Genomic DNA, 14,091 nt, shown 5'->3' on the forward strand with positions numbered 1-14,091 from the left:
TTGGAGAGAGGATGAGTCAGCTTGAGATCTGACTAGTGTCCTCTCCCTCTGTCAGTTCTTGCTTCCACTTGGAGACTAAGAGCCTCTTACTCATCACTAGTCGAATTCATTGAGGCAAGTGTCATTGGAGAAGATTCTGGAAGCTTCCAGGGTCTTTCCACCTCGTTGAATGAACTTGCCATTTGTCACTTCCCGCTCAGCGCACCCTGGTAGTGCTTCTACCTGCGTTGCAGTGCACCTAGCTAGTGTAATCTCTGCATTTCAGCGCAGACAGCTAGTGGAGCCTCTGAATTGATCTTGAATTGACTTGTTTTTGAGCAGTTTCTGGTGGAGAACTTCTGTGAATTGCTGTGGTTTGTTAGCCTTGTTCCTCTAGGGGTAGGAACAACATGTTTAGGGACGTTGGATCCCTTAGATTATGGACATTTCATGCTCAATGCTGTAAGGCACAAAAATGTCTATAACAGTTGCCCCCTAAAGTATGAGGCCGTTTATCGGGTGAAATGCTTTATTAGGAGGATCCGAAGTTCTTTCATTGCTGGGAGGAGACCTGTAATAAGATACAATACAATACATTATTTTTCATACTGCTTTCATGATCTAGCTAAGGCGGGCATTCCCACGCTCAGCTTTATAAATTCATTTTTCTGTACATAGAACAGACAATCGTCTGATGGTAGACTGATAATTTTGATGGAATTAACATCCTTTGGGTAGGATGATTATTTGCTGCAATGATGTACATGTCAATGTCTTTATCTTTCCTGAATATATATCGTAGCCCGGATGGATGAAACTAGATCTGGGGTCTTCAAACTCATTTGATCTTCACTCTAAGTACAAGTCGATCCATGTGAGAAATGTTTTGAAGTCGAACATGGAAAAACATCGCTTGATTACCGGTCAATGAGGTAAACCGTTAACAAGCGCGAGAGGAATCACCGATAATGATAATGACCCTCAAGGTACTGCAGTACAATTCGCGTGGTGTGAATAAAGGACTTGGCGTCGAACACCACGCAAAATCTTTCGGTCGAAGGTCATTGATGTATACTTGTCGCCGGAAGTGAGAAACTTGCCATTGAGGCATGCAAGCTTCAAAGTACTGAAGGGGTTGTTCCTAGATCAACTTCTTGGATAATGAGCTGATGTCGACAAGAAGTGATCTGTCAAAGGAGGGCCTTAATGAATCCCACATCAGTGACACGAAACGGAGCTAATGATTTTGATGGAGGTGAAAACGATCTGATGATATATGATTCAAGGTGGCGGTCATGAAAGGATGAAGGATAATGTATGGCAGTGGATGGGACACAGTTGACTTCTCTGAACGACTTCTCTTGAACATATGGCGACACTTATGCGATGGATCGGTAGCATTACCCCAAATATGGATGGTATAGCGAGACCATGGTGATGTGACTGGTGAATGAAACAACCCAACCCGATTGTGGTACGGACGAAAAGTGTCATGTTCAAGAGCGACTTGCTACCATCAAAGTTTTCTTGAGTTTCTCCCAATTTTTCCCCAGTCATTGCTGACCAGTACCTCTTTATTTTTGTCAAGCTTGAGGAGGATAACATATGCTTGTTCTATAACTTGCCCTTCGGGCAAGCCCATTGCTATGTTTTAACGAGCCTAGCGATAGTGAAACTCGTTCTCGTCTAAAGACAAGTTTGTCTCTATTTAATGCTTTTAACGAGTCTAACGACAAAGATAACTCGGTCCTTTTCATTTTTAGAGAGTCTGAAAAGGTACGTAAAGTCAACTCCGAAAGTCCTTTTTCGTCATCTAATCCCTTAAGTCCAAAAAAGTATAAAACAATACAGAAGGGATGAGTTTTCGATAGTTTTAACGAGCCGAACAAAACAAGCGCTCGATCTTTTTGTGCAATAATCCCTCAGGTCCAAAAAGATTAAAATCTAGAGGAGGGATAGCACTTTCGGTCGCTTTAACGAGCTGGAAGGCCAAAACTCAGCAATCTTTTCATATTTTACGAGTCAGATGAAAAGAGCTTAAAGAAGACTCGTCTTTTGAGGAACGAGTGATAAAACGGGTTAGCAGCTGATTCCAGGCACGGGTTGGAATTTTCCAATCACGGCAGTGTCACAAGGATGGCTAGTGAAATCACTTTTCGCAGTTGTTCCTCAAAATGGGTAAACAATCATATGGAGGTGAACGATCGGCCAATGGAAAAGTGGAGGTGATGGTGCAAACACGACCAAGGCTTTAATGGCTGATGATATTACATTCACGGTGGTTATTTACCGGAATAGTTCATTTTTTAACGAGCTTAAACGCGGGTGGAAACATTTGCTCGATCTTATGTTTATTTTTTAACGAGCATGAACTATGTGCTAAAACTGCTCGGATCTTGCGTTTATTTTTTAACGAGCATGAACTGTGTGCTAAAACTGCTCGATAACATGGTCTAATTTTGATTTTTTACCATAACTAGCTTTGCCCTTTTCAAAGATAGTACTGTACCTTCAATTGCTGCATCAAACTTGTTAGAAATGAATAACATTGGCTTGAAAATGAGATTAAAACCCTAATATTTTGCTTTGAACTACGTAAAAAACAATTAAAAAGTGTTTTTACCTCTCATTTTACCATTTCATTTGAACTTGGTTTGTTGGAGCTTTGGAGGTGCCTCTTCCCCTTGATTTTCACCAGCTGATTTCGGGAGATTCTGTGGACGATTCTCGGCGCCGTCTGGACCAGGTAGGAGCTAAACCCTAGCTCTTTCTTTTCATGGTTTCCTTCTTGCATTCTGTGCCTCTTTTCCTATTTTTCTGAGCCCCTGGGGTTTCATGAGCTCGTTTTCTCATCAACGCACCCTGTGCCTATCGAAACCTATGCTGAATGTTAGCCAGTATGAAGGCAGTTTGACATTCAACGCAGGTGAAGCACTCCTGCAGGTGCGTTGGGCGAAAAAGAGGAACTTGTTGCACAATTTTTGATGAAAATTTTGCCTGTTTTGCATCAAAATCAGGATCTTACTCCTTCTCTTGTTTGTTTTGTAGGGATCTTTGAGCAAAATGACCCTTACATGGCGAGAACAAGAACATGAAGAAGAGGACATGATTGCCCTACATGATCCTGTCATGGTGAACGCGCTGCGGGACTGTGGCCTGCTGAAGTTCTTCCGTATCTCTAGTATGAGACAACAGATCTCTCTACTGCAGTATTTACTCGACGCTTGGGACCCTATCAACCAAGTATTTCAGATTAGGGGCAAATCTATCCCCTTGACCGTAGTAGACATTTACTTCTTGACTGGCTTGTCGAGGCGGGGTGCCCCCATTTCTTTGTCAGGTTCGGCCCGAGGGAGTGACTCTGTGAGAGATTATGTCCGCCAGTATTGCAGGGAAGGATCTCAGCCGAGCAGAGATGGCAAGATCGTTATCCGTGAGATTGCTGACAGGTCCCTCAGGTCTATCTTGTATACTATTGGTAGGATGGCCGGTAGTGCGTCCCTTCACGTAGCCAACAGATCCTATGTGCAGCATGCCTTGGAGTGTCTCCAACCGAAAATATTCAACTGGTGTGATGCAGTACTTCTTCAGATGAAAAGTCAGTTAACCAAGGTAAAGGACGGGAAGCTAAAGAACTTTGGGTTTGGTTCTATTTTGACCACCTTTGCATTGGAGAAGATACCATTGATGCAGCCACAGTACATTGCACTCGACTTGCCTTCTCCTACTGAACCACGCATGCAGAGATGGGTTGATCACATGTCTAGGCATGCCGGTCAATCTCAGATTTCTTTTACTGATACCTTCTTCAGGTGGTTCGAGCGTCAGGAGATTTTCTATTCCGAGTATCCATATGTTGGTATGGACTTCCGGGGTTATCCGGATTTGGTACTGCCGGATGGCAAGCAGTGGGGCGCTATTGGTAAAATCTTCGACCATATCACTGTTTATTGTTTTTATTTATAATGTCCTTGTGCTTTATTCTATCAAGACTTTAATCAAACTCATGTGTGCATGCAGATGTTGGTCCTGTTCGCCCAGCAGTTCGCCCGAGAGTGCCAGCCGTTGCCCGAGCAGGAGAGGCTGCCGGGAGGGTTATTCTTCGTGACCTTGATGTGGCCGAGACCCTTACAGCCGTGCAAGAGTAGGTTGAGAGCCTTACTCTCGGCATTCCAGATGTGAGGATCGACGAGTTACCTTTACAGTTGCAGCGGCATACTACTGGTGTGCCTAGACGATGGACTCGTCTCTTACGTATGATCGCACAGGCTGTGACGTGCTATCATGAGCATCACTAGACTAGGGTGCCCCCTAGCATTTTTTGAGTTTTTGGGTCATGCGACCGATTTTGTCTTGGTTACAGAACACTATATGTAAACCATAAACAGCTTATATATGTATATTTTGATTTTCAGGGTTTTATTCTGGTTGAGTTATACAATCCATATGTACAACATTGATGATGTGTTTCTTTTTATAAATGTCGCAAATGTCTATCTAACACATAGTTTGCTAATGAGTCGGTTAATGTGTTTAAGTTTCTGGAAATATGTTGGTATTGAATTAAATCAAGTTGTCTTTCCAAAATCTTAACCCTTAGGAACATGCGATAAATAGCTAGGTTGCGGACATAATATATACCATTGAGTTTTAGTATTACGAGTTGTGAGTCTAGCCTAACGATTAGTCGGCGTATACCATGGGTGATGGCATCAGAGAGCAGTTCTATCAACACGCTATATTCAGCGATGTTATTCGTTGATTGACCAATACATACACCTCTGAAACTTACTAACTCGCCGCTTGGATCAAAATGGCCTAGGTTGCGGAGGACAGGTTCTGCGAACTACGACTCGCTCCGTCGGCATATCCCACACATGTCTCCAAAAGGTTTGACATCTGCAATAAATGTAAAAAGGTGGATTACTCGACCAGAATGACCACTTTAGCGAAAACAAAATACAACAAAAGCACATTGGTTACCATTTAAGCATAGTAACGCTTAAGGTACAACCCATTACGGGGTTGCGCCAGTGGAATTCCATCATAATCCATTAACTCGTAGGCTCCTTTTGCTAACACACGTTTAACAATATAGGGGCCCATCCATAAAGAATTAAATTTACCTGCTCCCAATTTATCGGATTCTTGGTCGTAAAGCAAGACCGAGTCACCTTCTAAGAAGACACGGGGTTTGACATTTTTGTCGAACTGCGCCTTGACTCGTTTCTTATGGGCTTCGTTAACCAAAGCGGCATCACGATGGGTTTCATCCAATTGGATTAATTCCAAGAAACGGGACTCTTCTTCTGAAGTTCCGGGGAGGAGATCAATTGCGAGTTTAAGAGACGAGATTTCACACTGGATTGGCAAGACTGCTTCCAGGCCATACACCAGTTGGAAAGGTGTGAACCTGGTTGCATTTCTTACCGATGTTCGGTAGGCCCACAAAGCTGAGTACAGGATTAGGTGCCATTTTCTTTTGTGAACCCCAATCATCCTTTGCAGCATGCGCTTCAGGACTTTGTTGATCGCTTCAACTTGCCCGTTAGCTTGCGGATAATACGGGGTAGAGCTGTCATGAGATAGCCCTAGCTTGGCAGCTAATTCAACCATCATGTGATTGCGAAAATGTGATCCATGATCTGTAACTATGGCCTGTGGTACGCCGAACCTAGCGACTACATGATTGAAAAAGAAAAGGGCAGCTGTTTCACCAGTGTTATCTAATGTAGGCATCGCCTCAGTCCATTTGGTAAAATAGTCAACGGTGACTATAATATACCCATTCCCCCCGGTCGAGGTGGGGTTACATGTCATGAAATCGATGCCCCATTTGGCGAAAGGCCCAACAGCTACTATTGGCTGTAAAGGTGCGGGTGGTCTTCTGGTTTTGCTATCAAAAATTTGACAAGCATGGCAACTTCTCACTGCGGTTATGCAATATTTGAACATGGTTGGCCAGAAGTATCCTGCTCGTAAGATTTTTTGTGCTGTTGCATATCCAGATTGATGCCCCCCACACACTCCTGAATGACACTCATTCAGGGCTCTTTCGGCCTCCTCATGTGTGAGGCACCTCCTCAGAACTGTATCGATACAATGACGGTAAAGTGTATCACCGACGATCATGTAGTATTTTGCTTGGTATCGTATACGTTTTTGTTCAGAGTGAGAGGTGTTAGGCCTGAACTTTTGGGTTTGGAGATAAATTATTATATCTCCATACCATTCATTGCTTGTAGATATCATAAACAAATTCTCATCCACGATTGATTCTTCGTATGTTTCATCGTTGGACGACGATGGGAGATCGTACAATAATTCTGCGAAAACTAGAGCTTTCTTTGATTTGGATTTTACAAATTCTAGATCAAACTCTTGAAGGATCGCTATCCATTTTGAATATTTGCCCCCCAGCAACTGTCGCGACAATATGTAAGTCATGGGGTTGCAATCAGACAAAATGGTAGTTTTCTGAAAGAGGACATAGTGTCGAAACCTTTGTATCGCTTGAACAGCTGCAAGCACTAGTTTTTCAACATAAGAATATTTACTTTCTGTATCATTTAAGTTTCTACTTAAATAATATATAGGATGTTCAATTCCATCGACTTCTTGAACTAAAACCATTGCGATGGTCGTATCCGCTGCAGCCAGATACAGGTTAAAATCTCTTTGATAGTCCGGGGCATACATTAATGATGCTTTTACTAGAGAATCTTTCAGAGCATTGAAGGAAGCTTGCGCCACCTAATCCCAGACAAAAGGTACATCCTTTTTCAAAAGACGAGTATAACCTTTAGCAAGTTCTGCATAATTTGAAATGAACCTCCTCAGAAAGTTTGCTTTCCCTTGGAGTTTCTGAATCTCAAGCAAATTTGAAGGTGGAGGCAAATTGTTGATTGCCTGAACCTTGCAAGGGTCGAGACGAATCCCATCCTTGGAGACTACAAAGCCGAGTAGACGACCAGAACTGACGCAAAATACACATTTGTGTGGATTGAGTCGTATCTTGTAGTGTCGGCAACGTAGAAATATCGCTCTTAAATGCTGCGGATGTTCAGTCCGCTTTCGCGAATGAGCCGGAAGGTCATCATGAGTATTTTCTTCACAATCCGGAAGAAAGGAACGATGGTGGTTATCATTCCATGGTGCCCCTTCAATCAACATTGATTGTAGAATTCCTTCGTCGGTTCCATGCACTCGCGACCAAGGATCCAAAGGGGTGTCATATTCTCTAGACCTATCTACCCAAACGCTTGATGAGCATTGATTTGGGTTCGCCTCCCATGCCAGAAACAATGATTGCTACAAAATTTCTATTGGGCTTGGGGGCAAAACCATTGCATGATCCATGTCGATATCATCTTCTGAGATCTTCGTGGAAGATATCATATTGCAGGCTCCTACCAACACTACTTCTCCTATATAGATTGGAGGTGGAAGTGCGAAAGTTCCCATTAATGTGGGGTCTTTCAGTAGGCCTACTCCAATATCTTGAAGCGAATGGTTGCTACCATGGATCATAGGAATGCTTCCTGTAACTTGTGACCCATTAGGGACGAAGTTTTGTTGGTCAACGATTGTAATCCCTCCTTGAAAGGGGAATGCAATCTTTCTAAAATAGGTCGACACAACAGCTGCCATGGCGTAGATCCATGGTCTTCCTAGTAGGATGTTGTAATCAAGATTCCCATCGATGACTTCAACATCTATTTCTACTGTTTTTCCCTCTAGTTCAATCTTCAAGTTATTTAGGATACCATATGGGGTATATGTCCTTCCGTCGAATGCTTTTAATGTTGTCGAAGATCGCGACAAGGTTGGAGATCCTAAAGTTTTCCAGCAACTCATCGACATAATACATGTAGATGCCCCCTCATCAATAATTGTTCGGTGAACAGTTTTGTTGAGGGCTTTCACTTGGATAAGGAAAGCTAGTTGAGTTGGTAACTGAGGATCGTATCCTTTGTGGTCAAAGGATACAAGATTGGAATCCTTAGGATCTACCCCACCAATGGCTGATAACAAAGCCTGCCTTTGGGATGGGAAATTTTGTAGTACTTCAAGAGTCGACAAAGCAGATGGCGATTGGGCCAAATCTTCCACTATGTTATAATGCTGCGCTGCTCTGGCGCGAGGATTAAATGTTGACTTGTGTACTACTCCCTTTGGCAGTTTTATTGTTAATTCAGGAATGATGGGTGGTACAACTTCTGTTGAAGTTGTTGTCGAACTGCTTGGTTGATCTTTTTCCTTGCCGTTCGACAGCTGTGGATTCCCGTAATCTTTGTTCCTTGTCGAAATCAAAGCATCGTTTTGTTGCTTGGAAATCAACAACATAAGCACTTGCGACGGGGAAGCATTTCCACTATCAACCAGATTTTGACCTGGATTTGGAAACAGATCAGTTAATACAGCTGAGGTTTGCGAACTCTTAAAGAATTTCTTAAACTCAGCTTTGTATGGACATTCTCTTGTCCAGTGATTCTCATCACATATCTGACACCCAAAAGGGGGTTTCCTATCTCCAGGGGGGTTTGAAGAAGTTTTTTCAGGAGATGACTCTCCTTGTTTCTTCTTCTTCCCTTTGTTTTGCTTTTTCTTGCTTCCTGGTTGTTTGGTTTCTTTGCCTTTATCTGCTGATACGGCATTTACTTCCGAAGCAAGAATTTCGTCTTTTGCATTTTGATCTGAAATCTTACGGGCCTTCTTGGAGTTGGCCTTTGTCAATTTCGCGTTTGTCATGCCAATCACGCCATCGCCGGCATGAGAGTCATTATTTGATTTAGGAGGAGGAGGAATTGAGAATTCCGGTCTAGGGGCATCAGGTATTTTGTCGTAGAGCGTGCCAGACTGAGTATAGACTAAGTCTAGATATTGCACACGAGCGATAACTTGCTCTTCCGTTACGACTCCCCCTTTTGCCACATCTTCCGTTATAGCAGGAAGTAACGACTTGATAAACCATTCAGCTAATAGCTGATCGGGAACGTATGTTTTTACCATCCTACGACGACGTCGCCACTCATGTATATGATCAGATATGTGAGTGGCCATCGTCTGTTTGAAGTTGGTTAAGATTTCCGTTCCCGTTTCATACCTTATTGGTAATTGAAAATGGGTTAAGAATGTCATGGCTAAGGTGCTGAAATTGTCGAACAAAGCTCTAGGCAATTCAATATACCATTTCGCCGCTGGACCCGTTAACGTCCTCTGAAAAAGGTGAAGCCTTATCGAATCATCGTTCAGGGTGTTTGATGAACACCATAGATGAAATGTCATCACGTGATTCGACGGGTCTTCACCTGGATTTCCATTAAATTTAGGAATGTCAGAAGGAAGCTTGTGAGGAATCGCTGGCCACCAAGGGGCGTAAGCAATTGGATCGTTTGTTAACCGGTGTAAATCGGGTAACTCTAAAGTTGCCACGAATGGTAACTGTTGACTCAGGTTAGGTGAAGCATACCCAGGATACGATGGGATTGCCTGAGCAGTTGGTCTTTGCATACCAGCATAATGTAATTGATGCTGGTATGACTGATACGGTTGGTGGACATGACCACCGTAAAGTGGTTGATTTTGACCGTTTTGAATGTAAGGTTGTCCACTGTTCGCAAAGATCTGCTGCTCAGAACCTTGGTACACTTGTTGGAATTGTGGTTGTTGGTATTGCACCAACCATGGTTGCGAAGCCATGTTCTGTTGCGCTATACTAACCGTTGGACCAAGGTGTGGGGTAATTGTACCCGTTTGGACCTATGTCGCCCCACCAGTGGGCGATTGTGGTTGAGTCACAGGGTCAAGGGGCTGTTGCATTACAACCTGAGAAATCTGAGGTTGACATACAACAGGCAACGTTTCAACCTGCGACACGGTCACAATAGCCGGTGTGGTCGGGATGTTCGACATAGGTACGCATTGTTGCATAGAATACACAACCCTTGGTTGTTGAGGTAGCATAGGTATCCAACCACTTGATGTAATTCTAGTATAACCTGAATACTGTTGTGAACTCCCGTATGGATATCCTCCCGAAGGGGGTAATGAAAGGGCATATTGCCCCCCATACGGTGGCAATCCGGAACTCAAGGGGATTGTGTGTCCTTGGGAACTGGATTGCCCAAATTGACCTCCAAATGGATCAATTTGGCGAGTTTCAACATAAGAGTTGCCGGATATTATTCCGGAGGAACAAACTGGAACGGACCACACTGTCGAAATAGTCCCTGGGTGGACTCCTTCTAGCGGTTGTGAGCTAGTCGGGACAGATGGTATACCGGCAAACATTGTCGGAGTGACGGCAGGGAGTTCTGCTGTCACTGTGTCATTTGACATAGTCCTAGATGTTGACAGTTGTTCAGACATTTTGAGTCTATCCAAGAGATTACCTAGCGATTCTACAGGAACTTCCACTGGTGGTAGACTAACTTCTGATGTCGAAGGGAATAGAGTGACCCCGACTCCAAAATGTGTTGGAGTACTTGCTTGCGGATCTTCTACAATTTCCTCTATCGCAATCAAGCCTGGTGGAAGGGGAAGACCATCAGGTCCGTAAAATATTTCTGGTGCCGAAGAAGGGGTTGAATCAATAGTGACAGATGTTTGAAGAACAAGACTCTCTAAACCGGTTACAGATGGAACTGGTTCAGTAACCCAAGTGTTTGTTCTCAGACTAGGATCAGTATCACTGTCCCTCTGTGGCAATTGAACTTCTTCTGTAGAGGCAGGGTTTCCAGAAATGTTTGGAGTAACCGGAATCTCAGATGTTGTTGGAACACTTGTTCTAACTTTGATAGGAGATTTCGAACCGGTTAAACGAGTTCGCTTTGTCCGTACTGTTTTCGATTCCGGAGACAAAGACGGTTGACTCGTAAGCCTCCGCGAATGATGGGGTTTCAATTGACTTTCTTCCACGATTATGGATTACTCGATCAACCAAAATACAAAAGGGGAAAGTGTGTTTCCGAATTAAATGAATTTTTTAGACGCTTTAGACACAACTTGCTTTTTCAATTTTAAAGAGTCAAGAAAAAGCTAAAGATGACTCTAGTCTCCTTCGATGTTTTAACGAGCCCGAAGTGACAAATGCTCAGATGGACTTTTTCCGTTATAGAGTTTGAAAAAGGCCAAAAGGAACTGCTCTGGAGTTCTAGGTAGAGGGTGTGCCAAACTTTTCGCAAAACCGGAGAATACTTTTTAAGGTACGGGCGGTCAATCTTCCTGAATGCTGTGTTCAGTGCATTGCGATTAGTAGGGCGGCCGACACGGCTTCCTAAGGATAAAGGTTTTATGCCTATAGGGGTCTCCAAATATATACTCGACGGTACGTGGGAGCACAATCCGTACTGGCGCTATCGTCCCTCAGGAGGAATCACCCACCATCAACGAGATCGACAGTCACCAGGCTTTACGACGCCGGAACACGTCCCTAGCCTAGACATCTATGTTGTGCGTTAAGTTACAAAGCGTTGTTAAGTTCATTCAATTTATTTTAGGTTGATCTTTCTTAGAAGTTTTCCTTTTTGGATCACCACGAGATGTATGATACAATTCCTAAATGCAGTCTAAAGATGATAAGCAAGCCTTTATATCTTTTCAACAATGAAAATCCTAGCTACAAAGGGAAAAGAAAGACACCATCTTTTCTCAAAGAGCAATCAGCACACTCTAAATGCACTTTTCCTAAATCAAGCATGCAAACTATCAAGATGCAAATGCACAATGCAGGTGTTTGTTTTCCGCTCTCTTAATATTGATGCCTAAAAAGAAAGCTTTTTGTACAACTTTGAATTTGCTTTTAAATGACAAATACAAACAAGTTTACTTTTTCGAAATCAGAAAGGGTAGAAGAGAATACAACACTTTACGACTTTCGAAATGAACACTTGTTTTGACACTCAAAAGAGACAAACTCAAACCAAAAGCAAAAATGAATGTATAACCAACTGTAAACAGCCAATGAACTCTCTCCTAAGATCACAATCAACAGATCTGAATCAAGGGCTACAGGATGACTATTTCACTCTTGCAAAGGAAAACTGTAAATGACGCCACAAACACATAAAAACACTCACAGACTTTTTGTACAAAAGGAGGCGGAATTTAAGCAGAGAAAAGGAGTTATCAGACAGGTACCTATGCTGGTTACAGGCTGCAAAAATCAGAGATCAAAACAAGGCAAAATAGAGCAGAGAACCCCAGCTGCACAAGGCCTAACTGGATCAACACACCCTCAACACAGTGGTTTTGAAATTCAGCGTAGGTAGCCTTCACGGGACCTGCGTTGAAATGCAGAACCTCTTCACAGGGTCTGCGCTGAAGGAGAAACGAGAGTTTCTCACTGGGTTCTGGGTCACAGCTTGTTGATTAATCTACGGTTTCAGGCCAAATCAAAGCAACAAGCAAGGTACAATCAAAGGGATGCTTTGAGGGAGGACTAAGATCTATCACAAAGGATCATCAAATCATTTGTGAGTCCATTGTTCAGATCATAGACAAATTCAGTGATTGGATCAAAGCAACAGCTGTCTACTTTGCATCTGAGAATAGCAGATGTAGTTCGATTGTTGCTGTTGAGTCTATGAAACAAACAATGATAGAGACACAAATAAAATGACTAAACAGATCTCCCCAGTGGAGTCGCCAATTTGTTGTGGGGAAAAATGCCTATGCAGGACAATCCTATCCACCTAAGGTGTGACAGTGCCTTAGCAACAAACAGAAACAACTATTCTAGTATTCTTCCTTTATGAATTGAGAATGAAGAGAGATGGATGGACTAACCGGTGTCTTCTGTTTGTCCCTCGATCCTGTTTCTCTTCTCTTTGGGAGTTCCCAGCTACTCGCTTTCTCGCTCGCCCAGCTTCAACAGGTTCTTGCAAGATCACAAGAAGAGAACACTACACAAAGACATAGATTCATATTCATAACTAGTTCAGGATTAGAGATAAACTAAACATACTAATGCAATCACACATCACAGATACATCAGTATATAGGAGAAACCAAGATAGCTTTATTGATGAATAACAAGGTTCAGGAAGAGATACAACCCAGAGGGCTCCAATCCAGCATCTCCTTCCCAGCAAATGAAATTCCTATCTTCACCTCCCTTCAAAGCATTAAGCACCCAATGATTCCAGTTTCAAACCAACAGCAATTCTTTGCAATAACAAAATTCCAGCCTCTAGATCTCATGGAGGAGAGATCCATATATAGATGTTTGGAGAGAGGATGAGTCAGCTTGAGATCTGACTAGTGTCCTCTCCCTCTGTCAGTTCTTGCTTCCACTTGGAGACTAAGAGCCTCTTACTCATCACTAGTCGAATTCATTGAGGCAAGTGTCATTGGAGAAGATTCTGGAAGCTTCCAGGGTCTTTCCACCTCGTTGAATGAACTTGCCATTTGTCACTTCCCGCTCAGCACACCCTGGTAGTGCTTCTACCTGCGTTGCAGTGCACCTAGCCAGTGTAATCTCTGCATTTCAGTGCAGACAGCTAGTGGAGCCTCTGAATTGATCCTGAATTGACTTGTTTTTGAGCAGTTTCTGGTGGAGAACTTCTATGAATTGCTGTGGTTTGTTAGCCTTGTTCCTCTAGGGGTAGGAACAACATGTTTAGGGACTTTGGATCCCTTAGATTATGGACATTTCATGCTCAATGCTGTAAGGCACAAAAATGTCTATAACACAATGTTATTGTTGGAAATGGGCTTCTACTTGTGATAGAAGGAAAGCTAACACACATTATATTTCCTTCATAATGCAATGTTGTTATTAGAAATATGTTTCTCATTATGCTAGAAGGAAGGTTAGAATGTGTTAAATTTCCTTCATCTTGAAATGTTATTGTTGAAAATGTGTTTGTATTTGTGATACAAGTAAATCTTTCATGCATTAAATTTTGTTCACAATGCAACATTATTGTTGGAAATGTGCTTGTATTTGTGTTAGAAGGAATTATAGAATGCACTAGATTTCTTTGTTCTTGTGCAAAAAGGAAAACTATCAAGATTTCACCCTCACAAAGGTTAGTGCTCTGATATTGTTATTGGCAGTGCATTTGTGATCATGCAAGAAGGATACCTAGTAATTACTAACTTTCTTCT

The sequence above is a fragment of the Pinus tabuliformis genome, chromosome 6 (assembly GCF_031772625.1).
Source record: "Pinus tabuliformis cultivar Carrire ecotype Pingquan chromosome 6, CPIR1, whole genome shotgun sequence".
Classification (NCBI taxonomy): Eukaryota; Viridiplantae; Streptophyta; class Pinopsida; order Pinales; family Pinaceae; genus Pinus; species Pinus tabuliformis.